General features: G+C 37.7%; 1 long non-coding RNA gene across 3 annotated transcripts; it reads left to right on the top strand.

Moving 5' to 3' along the window:
• Nucleotides 1-104: 104 nt before the first annotated feature.
• On the top strand, nt 105-21,437 carry LOC132914193 (uncharacterized). Of its 3 annotated transcripts, XR_009659525.1 has the most exons (5): nt 105-3,479; nt 3,558-3,689; nt 5,230-5,364; nt 5,469-5,553; nt 15,374-21,437. It is a non-coding gene; the product is annotated as an uncharacterized LOC132914193 (long non-coding RNA). The 3 variants fall into 3 exon arrangements; XR_009659524.1 differs by lacking the exon at nt 15,374-21,437 and having other exon boundaries at nt 5,469-5,980; XR_009659526.1 differs by lacking the exons at nt 5,230-5,364; nt 15,374-21,437 and having other exon boundaries at nt 5,469-5,980.
• Nucleotides 21,438-23,955: the final 2,518 nt, after the last annotated feature.

Here is a 23,955-nt window from a genome sequence, read left to right as displayed (position 1 = left end):
TTACTGCTTTTTAAATCGATATATCAGCTTAGATTCTTCGATTTATCTAATTGCCAATTATAACACACTGTCTTGTTTTTTACAGACGCTGATAAGCAATTTGTTTCGTAAAGGAATAAATCTCATTGATTTATCCCGTTGGTTTCTAATTTATTACTTTTATTTTTGCTCGTTTCGAGTTCGGGACACAGACAACGTCCAAAATAGAAAGTTTATCAAATCTGTAATACCGAATTCGCTCGATAACCAATTATTTGGGTAATACGGTTACACAGGGATCATACGATTCCGTGCGAGCACGCGGTGGGACTCTGCTTCGAGATTATTATCCAATACGTTGTTATCAATCTCGTGTTAAGAAAGCTAAAATGTCAGTGTACGCTCGAACGGAATATCCTTAAACGAACAAATTTTATTCCACGTTTTTCACTCGTTTTCACACGTAGAATAATCCGCCGAGTATTACCTGCTTCTACCTGGTCGGTAATTAGCTTCGGTCACACGTACTAAGTAAATTTTCAAATTGAATTTTATCGACGACGAAGCACCGCGTAAAAAACCTTTTATTTCACATCTTCCATTTATTTTTTCATGGAATCACTTCCGTATCGATCGGCGGATCAGGATCATCGAGACAGCCTGTGTAACTTGCTAATTTACTCGTACCTTTCACTTCGATTTCCTCGTGCTCCAACATCGAAACCGTCACAAATGGATTCAGGGACATTAAATCGTCCAGGAAGTTTCGAGGGACGCACGTGAATTCCATTTTCGAATTTTCTCGGTCAGTGCGTTCACGTGGTGGCAGGATATCGGGGAATGCAAAGGTCGTTACATACTGGCTTAATCAAGATAGGCGATATCAGTGTCGCTGGGTCAAACGTTCGAACAGCTGGTTTCGCAATTCGCGGCCCTCCTCCTGGATGGAATAAAACCGGACATCGCGGCGGCTGCACCCGCCTCAGCCGCACGATTCTCTACTACGACCTGGCTACTGGTCCAAGAGACCGGCACGCGTCCAACAGTTGTTATTACTTTTATGTAAGAGACGCGGGGCGGCTGGCCTTTTATCGCTCTCGTTGCGCCGTCCCGCGCGAATCTTAGAACAAGCGTACAGAATCAGTGACTCACTGGCATTTCGATTTCCCACCGTGGTTTCGTATGGTAATTCCAATAGTTATCGTATAAAACAGTTTAAACGTTTACCATGCGAAACAATTTGAGCATTTACCATAGAAAATCCTGCAGGCACGTTCAGGCTATCGATATTTATTGTCAATGTTGATGAGAATGTTGAAAACCTGGAAACATCGACTGTCCGAACGCTGAGTCTCTGACTATGTCAGTCCTAAACTCTGTCCTGTAATTGCAGGTACAAGCAGGAAATAAATCGAAAATATACCTTGCGATTTTTTCATATAGCGCTTCGTTTCTGAGAAAATCGAGTTTGAAGATTTGTCGAGTATACTTAAACTTGGCTACGTATCGATCTGGTACGAATAAACAGTATGAGTAACGAGTGAACGATTTAAGGCCTCATTTTCAAGAAAATAGAGTTTGGTTAATAAGCGATCTAGTGTACACGCACGATACATTTTCAAATTTATTTTTCTCGAAAACAAGGCATTGTTTATGAAGAAATTGTACTCTCCGTTTTTGACTTATTTTCATGCGCAGTTTAAACCATCGTCGATCGTTTTCACCCCCGTTCAGTGCAGATTTAGCCAAGTTTAAGTATACTGGAGAAAATTTCCAACTCGATTTTCTCGGAAACCAAGCGACTCAGTCTTTCACGTAAAGTCATCTTCCACCCGGTTATACCACGCGTTATCGGACACCCTGTATAAGACGCGTTCAAATTTGATTAAAACTGTGACAGGATACGACTACCACGATTATATTAGTTTCGCAGCTAATTTGACGGTGTACGTTCGCAACGTACCAGCTAGAAGTTTCAAGATATACAGTGGAAATGTATATTAGTAGAAAATTAGTACGTAACAGGAATAAATCGCGTTGAACATACAATTAGAGCTATCTATCGTTAAATATCGAGGATTGTTAACCCCTTGCGGTCGGTGTATTATTCTGGTAGCACTATCAACTAGTCGAAGCAGCGTGTAAATAATTGCCGCCGTTGTGGAGACATTCGATGACAAAGGCTTAAATGGAATAGCTGATCGACTGCCTAAATATTTCGATGTACGCTAACGCGTGAAAACGTATGTCCGAGTTTCCTACTTTTAACCATCTTCGTTAATTACAAACTTTGTCATTCGAATCGCATCGAGCAAACACGGACTCCTGCAACATCCAAACACTGAACAATCTTTAGCACTGAACGTTCTCGGACAACGCACATTGTACATCTTGGAGCATTCACGCAGTAGATATCCCGCGCAAACATTGTACAGCTTTAAACATTCAAAGTGTAAGCATCGAACAAACACTTAACATACCCACGCAATCAGCGTAATCATCCATTCAAGTTGTATCGAAGTTTAAATTTCATTGTCTATTAATTAAACACAATTGTTCGCTTCGGTTCCTCTCTGTTTGTGTACATCGCGACTGAGTAATATATTATACAATTACTCGGTACACATAGCTCTGGTCGAGGACAAACAAACAACATCAAAGGCAAATACAGATCTGTCACTGCGGATCGATTCGCCTGAACGACGTGAACGCGCCTGAATCTTCACTGGCGGTCCAGCTGTCACTAGTCAGCGAAATAATTTAGGCGAGTTAGGCGGGCAGCAGTTTTCGAGCATCGTACGAAAACATACGTATCCGTAATCACGAATCCGGATTCCGATTTCCAGGAATCCCTGGTCGATTTCTTCTAAGCGTGTCCGTGTTTCCTGGTATACCCTGGCCGGCCATTGATAATCTAAATATAAACGCCACGAAGTCGGCCGTGTAGGAGGAAAGCGTGCCGCTCCCCGGCGTGACCTCATGCGCGAGTTACCACGGGGTTATCGTGCGTGTAACTCGTGTCCCTTATCGGTTATCGTTGCCACGGCGGCGCCATCACCGTCGAAAAAATGTGCCCGCCAGTTTCACCGGCTGATTCAAACACGGAGAACGCCGCTCCCTAAGGAATCGACCCTTCGAACGTGACCCGTGACCCTTCCTTCTTTCGTTTCCCCTTCGGAGATGTATTCTTATATCCGGGATAAGATAACGCGATATTTTGTACGATTGATCGATTCGAAGGGAAGTAAAGATCGGAGATTACAAAAAGGTCAGTCTTTCCTCACTGTTTTCGATTATGGCAGACGTTTTAGAATAGCCTACACGAGGCCAGAAGTTAACGATACTTGGAGGTTCTAGGGGGTTGAAGATTATGAAAAGGTTAATTTTTTTTAACTCTTTTGAATTGTAGAAATTTGTTGATCAGATTTCTTAGCCCGTTGCCCGTTTAATCGGTTCACCAGGAGGAGACGAGCCAACTCGTTACTCGGATTGCCAATCCCGTGAGTATTTCTTTGTTTACCGATTCGCTTAGCTGTCGTTTTGCTTTATAAATAAATTATATTATATTCGTATTTAAGGGCTGCGAAGAAGTCTTTGGCTACCAGGCTAAAAGAGATTGCTGCACGAAGCTGACAATTGACGATGAGATTGCGTTTATGAGTCGTAGAACAGGTGCCAATTTTTCTGCCAGATCGGGGCCAATATCGAGGGTAGGTACAGTAAGTCGCGAAAGTATTCGAACGTCTGTACGAAACTTTCTTGAACGCTATATTATGCCTGTTGTTACGAAATATTTTGAGGTCTCATTAGCGCTGCAATAAGATTACATGGATTCGATTACGATTATATCGTGAAAATGTACATAGAAGCCACGAGATAATATTTGGTGGTAGTGTACGTCGCAGAGATCGTAAAAGTATTTAAAGAGTCCATTATTCGTAGTATTAATAAGCTAGGACGTTTAAAAATTCGTGCGCAGTAGAATTATTAGTTACGTTATACGTAACAGGTTTACAAAACGAAGGTGAAAATTAAAATCTGACCAAACGATGTAATTAAATCGGTAATATCAGCTGATCGAGTATTGTAAATCGAATACGTAGAAAGTGTGGGAGAAATATTCGTGTACTTTGCAAAATTGTAATTTGTTAATAAACTTTTGTAAAAGAAAGGGTTCGGTAAATATTATCAGACGCCTCGATAATACGTATTGTACGAAAAAATGGTAACGAAAAAAAAGTTACATTCCGGCAATATCGATTTCAATAGAAAACAAGTTATTTATTTTCCAGATAGACCAACTTTGATCAATATTTTTAGTAACTTATGGTTTTTCTGCTTTAGTGGGATACCGTTATCTGGCCACACGCACGTATCTTCGGAGCCTAAAGGGATCCAATTATGCGCCCATAATTTCTGGGGTCAGTCGTATTTCGTGACCCCTGTTGTATTTCAGCCTGATGTTTATTTCTTGTTTTTCACCAAACCCCATGGAAGTCTAAAATATTGTAAACTGACCTTTGGTTGAATATCTCGAGTCATTGGCAGCCACGTTTCCTCGCTTACAACCGAGCTACAAACCATAAATCAGATAACGTGGTCATTCAGAAAAATGTTTTTGTGAATACAAGGATTCGATCGACGGATTAGTCGACCGCTCGATCGTATTACTCTGCTCCGATCGATGAATTATTAGTAGGACGACCAACGGATCGTTAATTTCGAGAAACGTAATGTCTGGAACGACGGAGGACGCACGCGATTTCAGTTAATTACGCATCTCAGCGATTCTCTCATAAAAGAACCGGAAATAAACTTTATAGAGGCGTCGCGTCGCAACTGCTTTCAAAGCGGTCGTGAAGTCGGAATTTACAAGCTCGTAAATTAATGCTGTGACGAACAAGAGAGTGTTAGGAAAATAATGTCTCGTCACTGGGTGGTCCTATGATAGATACCGTTTCCTGGAAATATTAAACAGCCTTGCCGAAACACGATTCGGTGGAAATGCGGTGTGAGAGTAACGCTTACTCTCAAACGATATTTCTCAAGAGGCATTATGGATCGTTTATTTCGGAAATGGTGTTTTCCTTTGTTTCGAAATATAGAGGTGTTCGCGTTTCTACGTAGTTTGTCCATTTCTCTATACGTTTAAATAAGTGTAAATTCGTTATGCGAATATACTTTTATAATTTACGTTACGTTTATATAATATTTTTTTTTTAAATTAACTAGACCAGTGTGTTTTTTCAGAGTCACGAACGGACCTGCACCACCTAAAAAATAAACGATCTATTTATTTAAAAAAATAGAGAAAAGATACGTAAAGGTTGTAGCGGCTTATGAAAGTATTTGCAGACTTACGGATACTTTTTACGAATATATCATGTAGGTTGTACGATATTATTTAATAATCCAACTTCTACTTTGTGCTATAATTTACGAAATAACGGGGGAAAGAGGATTTTTAATAGATTTTTTATTAATCGTAGGTAAATCTTTCCTCTGCAAAGAAGATGCGACAATGCGATCACAAGATGACGGTCTCAAACAAAATTACCAACGCACGTATACCTCGTAAGTACATTCATGCCGCATGATTGCTTCTTGGCAGAGGCTTCTGCAGCGGAAAGGTTAATTTCTTGATATTAACTCAAGCAACCAGTTTAAAGTTCCGCGTGCGTCCCGCAGATTACTCAAATTTAACCCAATTAAGGTTCACCAACAGCTCATACATAAATCCAGTTATTTCAACGAAGCGTTTCCAACATTTCTATGACTCTATCTAGTTATGATCAGACAAATTTACGTATACTCGACAAGTTATGTAACTCGATTGTCTGGAAGATGAAACCTCCAACGTTATTTTATTATTTTTGATTTTCTTGCTCGAGCCATAGAATTTCTCTGGCTTCGATCACGTTCCCACGTAACGTAAATCATTTATTCTCGTTCGTAATTATTTGTTCGAGTCGCTTGAGCTTCGACGTTTTAAAATTCAATCTTGCTTCGTACATTACGGGACACCGCTAGTCCTTGATACGATAACCAGAGAATGAGAAGATATTCCGTACTTTAGATTCAGCGATGAAGAAATATAAAAAGCGAGAATATGGCTCGAATAATCCTACGGTGGGTGCTCTTAGAAAATAGGCAAGAGAAGTTTACGATTTACGATTTTATGTGTTGGACCTGCGAACGATGGACAAACCCATTTTCACGGAAACCATCGATGTGATTCTAATTCCACGCGTTTCCTCGGATATTCTCCGCGACCTCGTACGAATTTCATCGGACGATAGGGGAAGGATTGTCGACCAGCGTGCCTCCCGTGTACCAACAAATTTCTCCCGTGCGTCTCGTAAAAAAGTCCATTACCCGTGCGAGAATAATTGCGACAATAAAGACCGCCGGTTTCAATTATAACGCAGCTGACCATTAACGGCCGGTTTCCAACGCTCGCGACCACACTCTCGCCTTCTTCGCCAACCTTTTTCTCGCCATCTCTCATTTCCAATTGATTGACCTCTGAACCGATGTGAATGTCCAAGATAGCGCGGCCCGTTCCGTTCCGTTCTCTATCTCTGTCTCTGTTTTCATCAAGGGAGAGAGCAAAGCTTGGATGTGTCATGCACCTTATTGAATATCTCTCGTGTTTGTCCGCGAGAACGGCCATTACGTATGAGCGCGTCTTTTATGTATATAATAATTGTTGCACTGGCTGCCGAGGGGTAAAGTTTCATGTTTAAATATAGAACAATAACAGAACGAGAAGCGGATGAGAACAGCGTAATATTCCGAATATTTAGTCGGCTGCCGCGGAAAAAGCTTCGATTGATAAGGAGGAAGAGCCGAGCGAGGCCGATGCTCGATTCTGACGGAACTGGCGGCGGTCGATGGAGATTTCATTGAAACACGTTTCTTCTATTTTCGGCGAATGCTGGCTTCGGCCAAGTAAGAATAGGTCTCTTTTCTGAAATCGTAACATCCAGTTAGGCCTTCTTCTGGAATAACGCAAATCAGTGCTGAGAAGATTCTGCGAAAAGGATAAGCCGATGGTGAAAAGACGGGAAACTCGAGTTTCATGGAACTTGATAGAAAAGGAAAGTTTTATTAAAACATTTATTTTCTTTTCGTTTACTTTTGATGAATGTTGGTCTGCTTATGTTAGGAATGTTAGGCTTAGGTGTCAAATTATTAATAGCCGAGCCATAGGAAACGCGAAGAGCTTAAGGATACAAAAATTTCAATCGTATAGTACTTCACGGTAACTGGAAATTCTATTATGAGCTTAGGTTCGCGTTAAGACACGCATTACGAAACGTTTCTTCTATTTTCGGTGGATAGTGGCCCATTAACCGTTTTGACCCTAGAAACCACTGTGTTCGCTTTTAATATACCAAATCGTGTAAATATAAATAGGTCCACCAAGTAGCCGATTTTATATGTATGTTATTTTGATGTCAATGCGATTTGTAAAGAAGGGTCCCGTGGCTTTTATCGATGCATTTCACAGATTAGTCGGACAAAAAATTCGAGTGGAATTGCACAACGCGTGTAATTACACGCGAGAGGCGCGTGTTCCGCGGAGCAACGTTCAGGGTGTGTTTTCTACGAACCGGTTACGGCAATTGTGTAACCAATGTTTTCTCAGTCAAGCGCTGTTTAGGTTCGACTCGGCGTATTCAGCAGGCTTGAGATCACCGACTCATTAAGGACCAAGCATCGAAACTTAATTAAACGTAAACGCGTAAAAGCGCAACATTATTGAAAGATATAAATTACAGATGCCCGATCATTTTGTAATTCCATTAGCACTTTAACGACACACGTCTGTCATGATTATATCGGTATAATTTGAAACCACTTTGAAGATGCATAGAAATTACGAGATATTTATTGCAAGAATACATATATTTAATCAAAAGTTAGTATACGGCACGAGTAGTTATTTGAAGTATATTGTAAGTGCCAAATATGGTCTCACCGAACATCGAGGTTTAAATGGATAACTGATTACTTAAATATTTTTGCGATCTCCACGAAATATACATATACTTGTGCCAAATATCTTGTTATTTTTATATATCTTACGATGATTACGAAAGTGGTCCAAGTCACGCATTTCTCGTTTCGAGATATTTAATGTCTCGCGCTTAACGCGTGAACGAAATTCTGTTTAACGACGCAACAACCAACTCGATCCTACAATTCCTAACCCTAACCCTAACCTTAACCCTAACCTAACCCAACCAACTCGATCTAACAATTCAATTTCTACTACTTTGCAAAGATGATTTCAGATGATTCTAATACAAATAGACGCAGCGCAAAATCGCTTTCATAACGGAGATGGTGCGAATTGCTCGCTACTCGTGAATCGCGAGTGATATTCGATCACGTTCGTTCGAAATCGAGAGGAAGAATTAGTATTTTACCCTTTAAGATACCGATGTAAGACGAAGAAATGAAAATTGAATTGTCTTTTATTTTTAATATTAGACAAAATAAATGTACGCTATATGCTGGTATTTTCATGCAAGTTACATCGAAGTACTTTATTAGAAAAAAAAAAAATTCAATCGAAACGAAGAATTACGTTCGAGATAAAAAAATTACGGTCACACTCGTGATTGAAGTTCGTCACGACTGTGATTTGCGATGGGATTCTGCGATCACTGTGATAAATCTCTGTTAGTGACTTTGCATGCCATCTTTATTTCATAATCACCGACACATGTATCTTCAAAGTGGTTTGTGCCAGTTTTGTAGTTAGTTTGTCGTCAGTTCATAATCGTGATCAGACTGGGAAACGTTTATACAGCCTCGTATCTTTACAAATTTAAGGAATGGTATCCATGTAAATTGCGTTACTTGTTAAATATTACACCGAGTAGCATACATATATTACTGCATATTTTAGATATTCCGCATATTTTCGCATGTTATCCGCGACCTGTGTATCTTTGTATCTTCTGATTTCCCACGAGTGCGTGAAAATCCGACTTTCGCTACTGTGCTAATGAAATCTCAAAATGTTTTATATAACACGCACGATATGGACATAAAACTTTTCTATGACAAGTGTTGGAGCATTTTCGTGAATCAGTGTATGTGTCTATCGAGCAGATGCTATGCGACGTGAAAGTTTTCCGACCGGTATAACGATAAGGGTGTCGTCGACACCACTTCGTTCCATTGACACAGCCAGGTCGATCGTGGCGTCTGAACTTGGACCTCGACGGCGTAAATCAGCAAAACAACTATCGACAGATTGCATCCATAATTGTATTTTTATACTCGGGTGTTCGCACGCTGCTCCCCTAGACAATTTGTATCGGCTCCTCGTCGAGAAATTCCTTGATCGTATATAGAATCGTTAGCAAATAGAGAAACGAGACGAGACAACGGTAAATGTAATCTTCTAAATGGATAACGAGCAATTATTGTCGTGTCTCCTGTGGCGATCGACAGAAACTCTGCCTTTGATCTTCGTCTGCTCCTCACCTCCGCTATGGATATTCCTTTTTCTCCTTTCGTCGGGGGTCGATATAAAAACGTTATCAGTGATAATTTTTGTAGGTCTTTTCGAAGCCTTAAGATCGTGTTTTATAGCATAAATTTGGTAGTATATTCGTTAATATCGGTACTTGAATCGATAGAGAGACAAAGATGATTCAAAATATAAGAAACATTTATTTTTCTGCAAAGAGAATACCAGCGAGAACATAGAAAATAATAAGACCTTTTTTAACCGTTTTGCGTGGCTCATTTAGCAGTATCCTAAAAAGCAAGAGCGCAAAAATCTGCTGTGAGAATGAAATGTGCAGACTCCGATTAGAAAAAACGAAAGCTTCGTTGAAGGCTAAGGGTAACGTTCCGATAAGTTTCATAGTCACTGTACGGTCTAAAACTGTATTCTCTTAATTCATTCACCACAGTCGACTCTGAAATGACCTAATCATACAACTGACCGGGGGTTAAAAAACCAAAGACCTACGAAGACCCCACGTCTGAGGTGTCGCGACCGATTATTTCGGCGCAGCCTGAAAAAAAGACGGACAAGAATGAGTCAGGTCCTGGCGACAAAATTTGCTCGGTAGATTTGCGTGTCTGCCACTTATTAACGATAATCACGATAACGTTGTGTGTCAATCGTGCAGAGGAGCAACGTCAGTCGGCCGACGACGATAGCTTGGCCAGAGGTCAGGCCGCGTGCACTAATGCCTTGCAACACTGCGGGGGGCGATGTGCATGAGCAAGGTGCATGATCAGTCAACGACAATGAGGTAAGTACGGATGGTAACACAGATTAGGATGATCCTCGACGAACACTGGCGGAGACCTACTTCTTCCACGTGTCTCTTTCGCGGCTCTTTCTAGCAACGCACCCTCCCCCACCATCCTCTGCATAATGCACGCATCCGTCCAACGAGTCAATTCAGGAAGCTTAGATCGTTCAGCTGTAGATTAGTTCAACTGTGCAGTTGAACCGCATATAAAGCATCGTTTGAATTACGGCATCTTACTTTTGCTAATTAGTAGACTGTGGATTTCCATACATTTATAGGAATTTCGAAAGTGTAAAATTGCTAAATTAAATGGGAAATAAGATAAACGGGAATCTTAGAAATAATAGTATCGAATGTTAGAAAATAGCAAAATTGGACACTCGTTTTCAATTCGTAAATGTAATTTTTTCTACACACACAGAGCTCGAAATTAAGAAATGGAATCGCAAGAGTTCGATTCTACGATTATTCGAAGTTTAACCGTTCTTAATAATCAATTGGAGGACACGTTGAGCAGACGGATCGGTGCCAATAAATTATAGAGTCTAATTCGAAGGGTTAAGGAGCGAATGATTTATGATCGAAATGGAAACGAGAACCGGGCCACTTGTTCTTAAATTCATCGATTAAAGGCGCAGCGACGGCGGACAATTGCAATTTGGCCTGGTGTCAGCCAGAAAATTATTCCAGCGCGTGCATTGAGACTAACGATCAGCTGAATTAGATAGAGTTACTGTGCAATAACAGTGCACTAGGTTAATACGAGTCTAACTCAATGAAATATCACTCTGTCGGATGATTAGACCGAAAAAGCGATAACACGATCAAATCACGTTTAAAAAGATATATTTCTTTTCGAAAATTCGTTAACATAATATTTTATACTTTTATCGAATAATTTGTAAATAATTCTCTAAATTAGGAAAGGATCTTTCGAATGTTGAAACATTTCGGATTATGTTATGTTCCGATTATATCAATTATGATTTAAAATATTTTCAGAGAAAATATCTTGAATTTTTATCGATTCAATTAATTTGTGAACGATTCCTTGACCCGTGAAAGAATCTTTGAAATTTTTAGACATCTGGCAAACGGTTACGTTAAGAATGGATTGGAAGATTTTTGAAGAAAATATTCGATATCTTTGTGGAATAATTGTTCAAGTTGAGAAAGAATCTTGTAAATGTCGAGTCAGCTGGGAAACAATTATGCCAATTACTGTTCAGCCAGAGGCACAATCATGTTTCATCGTTTAACCAGGACCGAACGAGGCAATAGGTGAATTAGATCACTAAGCTGAATTATTTTCGCCACTCACTCTGCTCTCGGTTCGCTCGAGTTCCGTCCCATTCGATTAGTGTAAACCCTACTATTAACCTATTGAGTCTGGCCTATCGTAAATGCTGCGTGTTAGGTGCTCGCTCTGGTTCACCGTGACTGCCCTCCTAAATAAAGAAGTAATATTATAGTAGTGTATAGCTGAATCGTGTCCCCGTTGCTCGTTTGACGAAATACATGAAAATACGATCTATTCGTTCCTTCGATCCCTTTGCTTTCGTTTCTTTGGAATTTTGCATTTTCATCCTTGTTCTACATCTGACAGTGTAATTAGAGTATCGTGATTCTTCAATGTCTTGAATTTTTTTAAGTCTTTAAACTTTTACCACTAAAATATTTCGTTTCTTTGGAATTTCGAATTTTTTTTCCACTTCACATTGGATGTATTTCGTAATTAAGAACACCTAGATTAGATTACATAGATTTCTGCAACTAAAGGAATTGTAATTAATTAAAAAGATTCATTCAAAAATCTTGCTTTATAGGCTTGCAAATTTTAACACTCTGAATTTAGGGTAGAGAATTATTTCTTCGATCCTTAACATTATGCCAACGTGAATTAAGAAGTTTGCTTTACAATTATCTAATTACAGGTAGATAGACTACAGATGGTCATACAAATCCATGTCTTTGTAAACGTAATTAAACATTAAACCTAAGTTGAGTTTGATGTTCGCAAACATTAAATGTTACGACGAACGCTCTGCTTAGCATATTTTATATACACCTTTGCAGATTCTGTACCTCTTAACGGTTCTTTATATCTCTATTTACCAAATATTCGCGAACACCTTCTATCTAATCAAATGAAACGTGTCCAAACTTCATGTTTAAACTTTTCAATATTCCAAATGTTCATCAACCTGCCTCATATTTGAAAATACGTACGTGTCCACACGTACCCACCTTAGTATTCCATTCTTGTTTTAAAAACAAAATTCGCCGATTTCCATCGCAAGCTAATTTGCCGTATTCCGTGTATCGCGATTTACGTCAATGATGTGCGACACGTGTGAGCGAGGACGTGCTGACAGGTCGCTGACGACGGTTCGCGAGTTTTGTATTACGACCACGAGCGTCATCATGCCGAGTATCATCGGTAAAGCATTTCGATTACAAACGTTCTTACTTACTGTGCGTTCGTTGTAGCCAACACGACCGATCTTCCGAACGATTTCTTCCAAGTTTACCCGATTCGATTTAGATCGTCGGCTCGCGTTGCAGTGCGCGTTTATTGCACGCGTTACGACTTTATGACATCGGGGAGTGCTTCTATGAGAACGCTGTTGCGCACAGGAGAATCGTCTATTTGAACTTTTGATTATGTGTAAATTAATTTCGTTGGGTTTCATCGGCATTTCGCCGCTCGAATTCTTAGTCGTTCTATCCTCACTGGCTTGGAAACCGAACAAACCGAGTTTCAAGTTTAGGAAGTTTAATGCTATTTTGTGGATTGTAGGTGTTGAAGTGATTCTTGGAATTTTGCATTTTGATCCTTGTTCTACATCTGACAGTGTAATTAGAGTATCGTGATTCTCCAATGTCTTGAGTTTCTTTAACTCTTTAAACTTTTACCACTAAAATATTTCGTTTCTTTGGAATTTCGAATTTTTTTTCCACTTGACATTGGTGAAGCCACTTCTAAGAAAACTCTACATCTGGTCTTTGGTTTCTCAAGCGCTAAGGTCATCGATAGCGCGTAGACAAAAGAATGCGTCGAGGACAGACCATAAGCGGTACACATGCGACATTGGTTTCGGTGGTTCTTTTAGTCTCAGGGTAACATTGCTAGCGAGAGGATCTGGATCAGCTTACATTGTATTCCACACTTTGTACTTTAATATTCACAATATACAGTGCTGGACAAAAGTATTGGCACAGCAAGATTGTTATGATACAAATGCTTATAACTATTAAACAAATTGATTTAAACAAAAAACTTTTTGACGTATTTATTTATTATCTATCCTAGTTTATTACATAACAAGAGCAACAATATAAATAAAATAATACGCAAAATAATAACAAAAATATATTTTTTGAACATTTTATGGGTGGACAAAAGTATTGGCACAGTAGAATATTTACGCTTATAACTAATTACATAATAAACTTCTAATATTTTGTTGGCAGTCCTTTTCTTTTAAGGACTTCCTTTAATCTTCTGGGCATCGAGTGGACTAATTTTTTAGTGAATTCAGGTACAATATTGCTCCATTCCTGCAGAAGAACTTTCTTCAGTTCAGACTTGCTTGTGATATTATGTTTCCTAATTCTTTTTTCCAATTCGTTCCACACGTGCTCAATGGGATTCATATCGGGACTTTGAGGTGGTGTGTTTAATGTGTGGGCAGTATTATATATTATCCACTGACGAATAATATACGCCATATGTTTAGGATCTCGATCCTGCTGAAAATAGAAATCCCTGGGGAGGTTTAATTTTTGAGTACTTTTCAAAAGATTTTGCTTGAGTATATTTAAATATACATATTTATCCATTATCTCATCAATGAATATAAGTTCTCCTACACCCGATGATGCCATACATCCCCACACCATTAAACCACCACCCCCATGTTTCATGGTGGCTTGCAGATTCAGTTCGTCCATCTCTGTGTTGGGTTTTCGCCATACTAATATTCTGCCGTCAGATTTAAAAATATTAAACTTACTTTCATCTGAAAACATGATCTTTTCCCAAAAATCAGTATCTTTCGTAACAAACTCTTTCGCGAATTCCACTCTTTTCTTTTGGTTTATTTTACTGATGTAGGGCTTTCTTCGTGCTGCACGGGCAGAATAACCGGCATCCTTCAATACCCTACGTACAGTTTTGGTACTTACTTCTTTTTCACACTCAGCTTTTAACATCGAAGCAATTTCAGTCGAATTAGTTTTTGGATCCTTCTTTACAATATTTACGATTTTCCTTTTTTCTCGAATTGTTACCTTAGAAGGGCGACCACTCCTAATTTGATTCTCTAGATTTTCTTCACTTTTAAAGCGTTTTATGTTCGTCAGTGGATAATATATTGTTCGTCAGTGGATAATATATAATACTGCCCACACATTAAACACACCACCTCAAAGTCCCGATATGAATCCCATTGAGCACGTGTGGAACGAATTGGAAAAAAGAATTAGGAAACATAATATCACAAGCAAGTCTGAACTGAAGAAAGTTCTTCTGCAGGAATGGAGCAATATTGTACCTGAATTCACTAAAAAATTAGTCCACTCGATGCCCAGAAGATTAAAGGAAGTCCTTAAAAGAAAAGGACTGCCAACAAAATATTAGAAGTTTATTATGTAATTAGTTATAAGCGTAAATATTCTACTGTGCCAATAGTTTTGTCCACCCATAAAATGTTCAAAAAATATATTTTTGTTATTATTTTGCGTATTATTTTATTTATATTGTTGCTCTTGTTATGTAATAAACTAGAATAGATAATAAATAAATACGTCAAAAAGTTTTTTGTTTAAATCAATTTGTTTAGTAGTTATAAGCATTTCTATCATAACAATCATGCTGTGCCAATACTTTTGTCCAGCACTGTATATACTTACAATACCTTACAATTTACCCACGCGTTTCTTTAATTCCACATACACCGAATAACCTTAACAGTAGCATTCGAAATAACCGAATGCCAGTTGCTTTGTAAATAGAGTCTTCGTCGTATTATCATGAATTTGTATTCTTCGTGCCAACGAGACATACGTTAATTACATGGTTTTCTTTTTTTGGAAAATTGCAGTTGGAACAGCTAAGAAGAAAAGGCGAACTAACAACGGAGCGATGAAAATAAATAGTGGCGATGAAGCTTGTTGATTTCGAAGCTTTCTAGAATTTCTAACTTCTTGTGGATCGAATAAGAATTGTTCTGTCGCAAATACCACTTCCATAGCTGTCGGAAATATCTATCTACAAAGATGCAGCTGAAATAATTTCGCGAGAAATTGCACGCGTGTACGAAATGTTGCCGGTGACTGCAGAGGAACAACAGACACAGCTGAAGATTCCGGTTTGTCGAGAAAACTCACCAACCAACATGTTTACTTCCCCTTCGATGAAGTTCTTTTCTAGTTATACTTACTTTTTTTGCGTCTCGACTTGTTCGGCCTTGATCCAGAGAATGTGAAAAATATCAGCGGGAAATGGGACGCAATACGATTGGAAGAATTGTAAACAAGTACAAGGTTCGTCGAACAATAATCCAGACCTTGGAAAATACCAAAATCAATATGAAATCGATAATTCTCCAAATTTATCAACTTGTACAAGTTCTACGACGATTGCCCTCGATTTATTTAAATTGCTCGGTCGAACACCATCTTTCTTCGCTGTTAAATATTAAGAACGATAGTAGGTCCCGTTCTATGAATTTCATGAACTATAGTACACTTTTTTCGATTTCTGCTCGAGCTTCGCTACGAATTTATCGAATAACCTAATACTATATTTTCAAGACGAAAGGTCAATTTCGTTAGATATTATGAAGGAAGACGGCTGACGGAAGAGGTAGAAGAGAAGCAAGACGCGTGCCGCGAGGTCTAAGGTCGGCTCGTGTACGACCTGCAACCGATATGACGATCGAGGAAATAACAATTGACTCGGTATTATCGTGCACAAACGTTAGCCACTGATCCCTCCATTCTGTTTCATCGACGTTTCCTTTGATCCTCGCAACTCTAACGAAGAAATATCGTTCGTCGCTATACAAACTTGGCCGCTCTAGTTTCCGCGCAACTCCGACTACTTTCCACGCACTGTGACTACCAGAATACGAATTTTTACGCAAATTCATATTTTTGTTATTTCGTGCTATTCAAGAAATAGAATCCCGATAGAAAATTATTTTTTATACCGTATGTTACAGAAAGCACTGTATATCTTCTTTGTATACTTTATATATTTCTTCATATTACGCGCATTCTGTGCAATTTGACACTTTCAAATTTCCTATGTTTGCATAAAGATCCGCAGTCTGACGATTGCTATTCATCGAATGTATTTTCACGATTACAATTTTCATTATATTTTGTAATTTTTTTTTTTTCTTAATTGAATCATGAAAGTATTCGAATACTTGTATAATAAGACTTTATACGAATATGTTAGTATAGAACATTTAAAAATTAATTAACACTGTAACGAGACTAATAGATGTCCCTTAGCGTGTTATAATCATATGTATAAATATAACGAAGAATAAGAAGTGTAGAAACTAAGATGAGAAGAAGGCAACGGTCAAGAAAAGAGATTGATCCTGATTCGAGCAATTTACAATTGTTGATTTCCATACAAATTTGAACAAAAGCTATTTGCAGAATACTTGCAATAACAACGTTATCGTTAATTAATGAAATCATAGATAATTTTAACGATTTTGCAAAACATGTGGGAGATGAAAACTAAGAATATTCCATATGCCAAGTGCAAAGTAAGTAGTATAAACCGGTTGCTGTTTTGATTGACCTTCACTGCTCTAAATCAAAGTTTATCAGAACTACAATATAAAGCATGGAAGTTCGATATGCGCAAAATATTTACATTAATAATCAATCAAGGAGCCCAGACAAGTCAGCAAATCGGAATATCACGATCTGTCAATCTTTCTCAATTTTTACATCTCGATTCTCATATTTCATCGTTATATAATTCTGACGTCTTCAAATCATAGCACAAAGGATTAATTAAATTACAATCACTTCGATCGATCCGACGTTTCAAATAATAAAACGCTCAAACTATATTCCAAGTCAGATTATTTTAATATCTTATTCGAGCCCTAGCTTATTTCGAGTCTCGTTTCAGACTCAATCGTCTTTGTCAGACGTAGTAAGTCCAAACTTTCTATAATTTACTCCAACCTCATAAACTTGGAATTTACTTACATATTAGAATGCATCTACGATGTCCACAATGTAGAATTTACGATCCATTTGCAATTTAGAATTCATTTACGATATCTACGATACAGGATTCACGGAATGCATAATGCATAATTCTAGATCCATTAAATATATCTACGATGTAGAATTTAGAACTCATTTACATATAAAATGATTACAAAGCATGCCGAATTACAATATTCGCATGCGCGTATATTCTGTTCCGCTGTTTTAAGACACAGTTTCCATTAGACTCGAAGTACTCAAGATGAAAACATAGTTCAAACGAAGCTATCAAACAGCGCACATCACATGCACGCGATTCATTCATAGACAATTATTGTAATAATTCATTGTATAATACGGCCACGATATAGCGAGGTCGTAAATCAAATTATGGAATAACCGTACAGCTCTCTGCAACATTTTCTTCCGAGATTTTATATTCATTAGAAGTAGAAAACCTGCAACTATTAATTTTTTACTTTAACCACTATTTTGATTCAAGATTCGAAATACAAGAACGAGGAAGAGGAATTGTAATATAAATATAAATCTTTATTTATTTTGCATATACATATACAAAAATATAATATCCGAATGTAAATTAATTATTGGCTCTTATTACATTTATATTAGACTGCAAGCATTACAATCCTTATCATAACTATAAACACGGGTTACATTTTGTATTTCTTACAAACAAGCATCGATTCCTAAACGATTAAGATCCATTCATTTCCGCTCGTAAAATACCATAACACTGTATTGAAAAAAGGATCGAGACACCCCGTATACCAATACCATACACTAAATCGTACATTACATGTTTTTTTAAAAATAAATATCGCTTTCTGAACAAACACGATTCGATAAAACGACTGGTACAGTTTTCCACTTTACGAGAAACAAACACCCTGTAATATCCCGAGTACACTGTGTATATTGATACCGTGTTAATTCTCTGTATATTATATATTTATTACTCTGTATATTGCATACATCGCATACATAGTTTTTCAACCAAACATCGAAGAAAACAAAATACGTAGAATGATCCGCACGTGTCGCGCCGATATCAGTAGTATAACCCAACGCCTGGTCAGCCCGAAATTCCAAAGACGTTTCGCGAATCTGTCTCGCGCGTAACAATTCGCACGTGTCAAAATACTATCGCCGAGATACATAATACGTACTCGTTCGTGATCGATGCATACACAAACCGAACCTCGGCTCGTCCTCGTTCGAACGAATCTGAACGCGGAGGCGCGTGTAAGCTTTATCGCCCTCCCCCGCGAGCCACGCAGCCCCGATTTCAAAGTGCAGTCAACAGCATGTGCACGTGATTCTCAATCGAATCGGACCTAGATTCGGCACAGCTGCACGACCGCGTTTCCGCGACGCCGCCGGTCTAGCATTTCTTAGGGAAAAATCGAGCCAGTAGAAAACAGATAGCTGGAAATGATGGACAGCGAAACGATACCGCCGAAGAGCGGGCGAACTTAACCCCGTTGCCCATGGGTTCCACGGGGGGGCAGATCGAAGTCTAAACACGATTATGCAACGTTGTGTAGTCTGGCCGACAGTGTTATTATCGATTGGTAGATTGCTATTGTATTATATGTTTATGTATCTTTGACAAAATTCAGCATACGAAAACCTACAAAGTGCACAGATACGGCAGTGCAAAGATACAGTTGGGGTCAAAAATAAGTGCACACTTAGTGAAAATAGATAAATAGACGATGTTTTTCCAAATACAACTTGTTTACGCAAAAATGTAAATATTAATTTGAATTATTCGCTGCGCGATCTATGTACTGTGAGACATATAACATATAAAACTTTGATATACAGGGTGCGGGCAAAATTGTATCGCACATTTTTTACTTATTTTCCCATATAGAATGACATCAGATAGATCGTTTACTTGTATCCAGTCGATAATTAGGCACGTTCGAGTATACTAGATAAATTTTCAAATTCGAATTTGTAGGAAATCGTGCCTCCGAGGAAAATATCTTCTTATTTTTGCCTAAGGAATCATCTCGTTCCCGCTTGTACATAACTTTCGATCGTAGCTTGTATAACGCTAGTGTCAGTTCGATTAAACTTTATCGATAGCTCCACCACCTGTCCGCTTATTTTTCTTCCCGATTGTATAAATTGTTTTAAAATGTCGAGGACGAACTTTTGGAAACGTGTAGTACTCGTCAAAATTAGCGGTAAGGTCTTGACAAACACGAGACGTTCTCTACTTCAAGAAGAATTTACACGCAACGATTCGCGAAAGGTGACGCGAACGTGGTGGCCTGTGACATGGTCGTCTTGTTCACCCCATTTAAGTCTCTTATCTGTGGTGACATGTAAAAACTATGGAGAATAGTAATTCAGTTGCTTCGCAAACTCTATGAGAAAACTAATTCTCCATAAGAAAACGTATCCAAGTGTGTGTTGAAATCAACCGGGGATATATCGAACATATGTTGTAGAGATAGTGTCTTACTAACAAAAACATGTCGTAACTACGAAACGAATAGTTTTTTGACCCATGTCCGTTAAGACATGTTTGTTTGTTTTAACGAGTACTGCCTGCATGATTCGGTTAATTTGTCTCCAACACTCTGTGTGTCTCGAAATATCTGCAGTTTTAGAACACGCTGAATGAAATTTTGAAAAATCCTCACTATGTTCGAACGAAACATTTTTCTACTTTTTACTTTACAGAAAATTGATTACTTTTATCGAAGGAGATTGAAAGTTTGAAGAAAATCAAAAGTAAGGATTTCTCAGAAAATAAGGAGTTCCAGGGACAGACGATTCATTCGCTCTAAGAAATTTTTAATTTCCACTGTAAACTAGTTTATCGAAATCTTTTGTTTAATAAATCAGTAAAAGTTGAGTAAAGTAACAAATTTTTCCTTTCCGAAGTCATAATGTAGGTTATTGAAATATTAAGATACAATTTCTACCAAAGAAACGAAGATGGAAGGTAGAAAATGGAAAAAATACGTAACGAAGCGTTTATTCGTAAAGTTTACAAGAAATCATTAGAAACACCAAAACCTGAGAACGTTTGCAACTTTCCGAAATTTCTACGGAAGAAGAAACTATCTGTGGTGGCTTTGATATTAACGATGTCTTCTACGTGAAGTTTCCATTCCTGGCTCCTGCTGACTCCGCTGGAAGAGCGTTGAATAACCGTCACAGTTATTTTTAAAAGACGATAACTGTAATAAGAGGTAGAATAAGTGGCTGTATTACACCGTTTAGATTGAATTTGGACAAGTACGAGGATGTCGATGGATGTTTTCAAGAGTAAACGAAGTGAAAGATGGTTGATAATAAGGGTGACTCGAGTGGATATTTTCTTGGCAATTTTTACCAATGAAAATTCCGATATTCAACTAGAATAACAAGATAAAAGGAAGATTCAATTAAAATATGCAAACGTTTCTTAGAATTTCTGGAAAATTCATATTAATTAAAGAAATAACATATCGCTGTAAAAATGTTGTTATCTCTTACACATGTATACAGGGTGTCTCAGCTAAATTAGATCGTCTAAATATTTGCTTTAATTACGATCGTATAAAAAATCCTTCCCGATAAAAGGAAGATTCAATTAAAATATGCAAACGTTTCTTAGAACTTCTAGAAAATTCGTATTAATTAGAGAAATAACGCATCGTTGCAAAAATGTTATTATCTTGTGTACATGTATAGTGCGAGACTCAACTAAATGAGATCACCTAAATATTTGTCTTATTTACGATTGTATGAAAAATCTTCTCAGGACAAATTTGAACTGTTTCAAGGGATGCATATAATGACGGAAAGAAGTTTTTCTCAAGTATACTGTATCTTTCGTAGAAGATGTAAAAATTTCAAAGTTTTGATCTATGAAACAACATACACATTTCAATGTAAAAATAGTATGAATAAATAAAATGTACATTATTAACGAGATTCTGCTATTTTCGTGCTTTCCAAGTACTATTAAAAAAAATTAACGCCAACGTAGCAAATGTAATAAAAATATCTACTTATCGGTGATAAAATTGACAGACAGACAGGCTGTTTTGAAAGAGCTAAAAAACTTCGCGCACATAATCGTCGACAATCTACATTACCAAAGAAATTATCTGCTCCGGTTCTGAAGATTTCTTCATCAAAAAAATTCCATCGCTACTCAGGAGGTAACAACCCTTCTGATAATTCACCGAAATCTACTATCTTTCCTCTTTAAATCATTCTACGTTTACTTAATTTATAATTCTTGCCAAGTTTAATACGTCTCAACTTAAACCACAAAGTATTTATTAATCTTTTAATATTCTTTGGAATCTTTTAAGGTTCCAAAGAATATTATCCTAGTGAGACATAATCTTTTATTTAAAAAAAAAAAAAAAGAAAGAAGAGAAGAATTATTTAAAGTAAGGAAAAGTGTGAATCATAAATCTTTCAAATCTGTTTTTTTATCACAATCAACATCAAGATTGATCAAGTTCAAGATTGGAAAGTAGAAAATAGAGAAACGTGACAATTTTGCAAGCATTATTTTTCGAATATAAAACATCGATCGGGCGAAATTATAAAACTTACGCAAAGTGAAGTGGATCGTTCTACCTACCAAGTAGTTCAATTATTATTTTCACTGACACGCAACACGCCCCTGACTCTAAAGAAAAAATAAATATTTTTCTATGTCTCGTTTACAATAGTAGGAGATTCTTCTTCTCCGGTTATTTTCTATTACAGCCATAACGAAACTGTACAAAAACTTTCAAAATACCAAAAAAGTGGGGACTCTGATATTTCTAGCGTTAGTTACGATAATACAATATCATTAAAGTTATCGTCGCACAGCCGTTCGAGTAAGTTACTCGACGATCGCGTATCAGTGCCGAGCGATAAGCGCCGACGATAAGAAGGAATGTCCTACGTCGACGAATCAGTTTACAATTATGCAAATCCTTACCTGTTTCCTCGCTAATACGATAGATCGGTATTCTATATGGCATACGATACGTGTCTCACCTTGCTCGTCTCCTTAATCGCTTACGTAGGAATTTGAAGAATTCCTTAACGCGATCACGAGCCAGAGAAAATCACTATCGTACGAGAAAATCATTATCGCTCGAATGCACGAGCTGTGCGAATGCACGTGATGACGGAGGCTTAACTATACCGTACAGTACATTGATACACGTGGCGTATTCTAATCGCAATGGCGCCTGGAGAATCGCGATAATCAATGAACGTACAAAAATAACAACTCTCCAGTGCAACGTATACAATTTGTTCCCATAATCACAGGCAGAAATTACACGTGGCAATTTTTTGCTGCGCTCGAACGATTCGCGCCAAGATGGAAGACACGTCATTGTTTTTGTACATGTTGATACGAGCGGGGAAGTAATTTGGTTTCTTGTAAACTAAGATACGATACTGTAGCGCGTGGTTCTTCTTTACGATAGATTTCCAGATTTTCCTTGGTTATTCGGGATTATTTGATACTTATTGGAAAACGATAAGATTAGATGGGAAAGCTTGTAACGCGAGTTTGGTTTATTCTACGAAAGATTAGGTGAGTTGAATTACAAACGATGTTTACAGCCGATTCCTGCATGATCGTTGATAATTTCTGTTACGCTACGGATATTTATTGTTTGTTCAGTTTCAAGTTCGTCGCTTTGTTTCACTGTATTATGATTTTATTGATTTATACGACGATCTTTAGTTCGTTTGATTTCATTCTGAATTCGATGGTCTTTGTCGTCTTTGAAGATGGTAAAGATCGTAAGAAAGCTTTAATTTTGTATCGTCCGACGCATTTTTGTAATTCAACTCGAACAACACAACCTGATTCTCGATAACATGTTATTCCTTTCATATTCGTATTCCATATATCTTGATTGTGTTGAGAAGTTTCGTATTTTCATATAGAAAAATTATTAATCATGGAAGGATATGAAGACTACATTGGAAAAACATCAGCCCAGTTTCATTTATTTTCGTGTTTTTCTCGTTTAATGACACAAAATGTAGTATTCTGGCGATAGGATAAAGGAAATTGTTGGATAATGTTGATAATATAGGAGTATTCGATGGTATCAAATGTAAAAAATGAAAAATGTAACGTGTAAGTTGTCTGCGTGTAAGTTATTATTCCAGCAACTTCTGCGAAATGAGATTCTTCCGGAACGATTAAGAAAGCAGCTGAAAATATTGCAAGGTCGAAACCATGGGAGCTGTAAAACTGATAGCCTGTACTATTCTGGCTATCCTGTCTGCAATACCAGTAATGCAACAAACATAGAAGTATCGATGTTGCGAAACCCGTTACACGAGTCTGTTTATAAATACAATACCATCCGTTTGCATAACCAGTCGGCAAAGTGATCAGAAATAGACGTACGTCAAAAAAATCATAACTAGAATC

The sequence above is a fragment of the Bombus pascuorum genome, chromosome 14 (genome assembly GCF_905332965.1).
Source record: "Bombus pascuorum chromosome 14, iyBomPasc1.1, whole genome shotgun sequence".
Classification (NCBI taxonomy): Eukaryota; Metazoa; Arthropoda; class Insecta; order Hymenoptera; family Apidae; genus Bombus; species Bombus pascuorum.
This window is presented reverse-complemented; position numbering and strand designations above follow the sequence as displayed.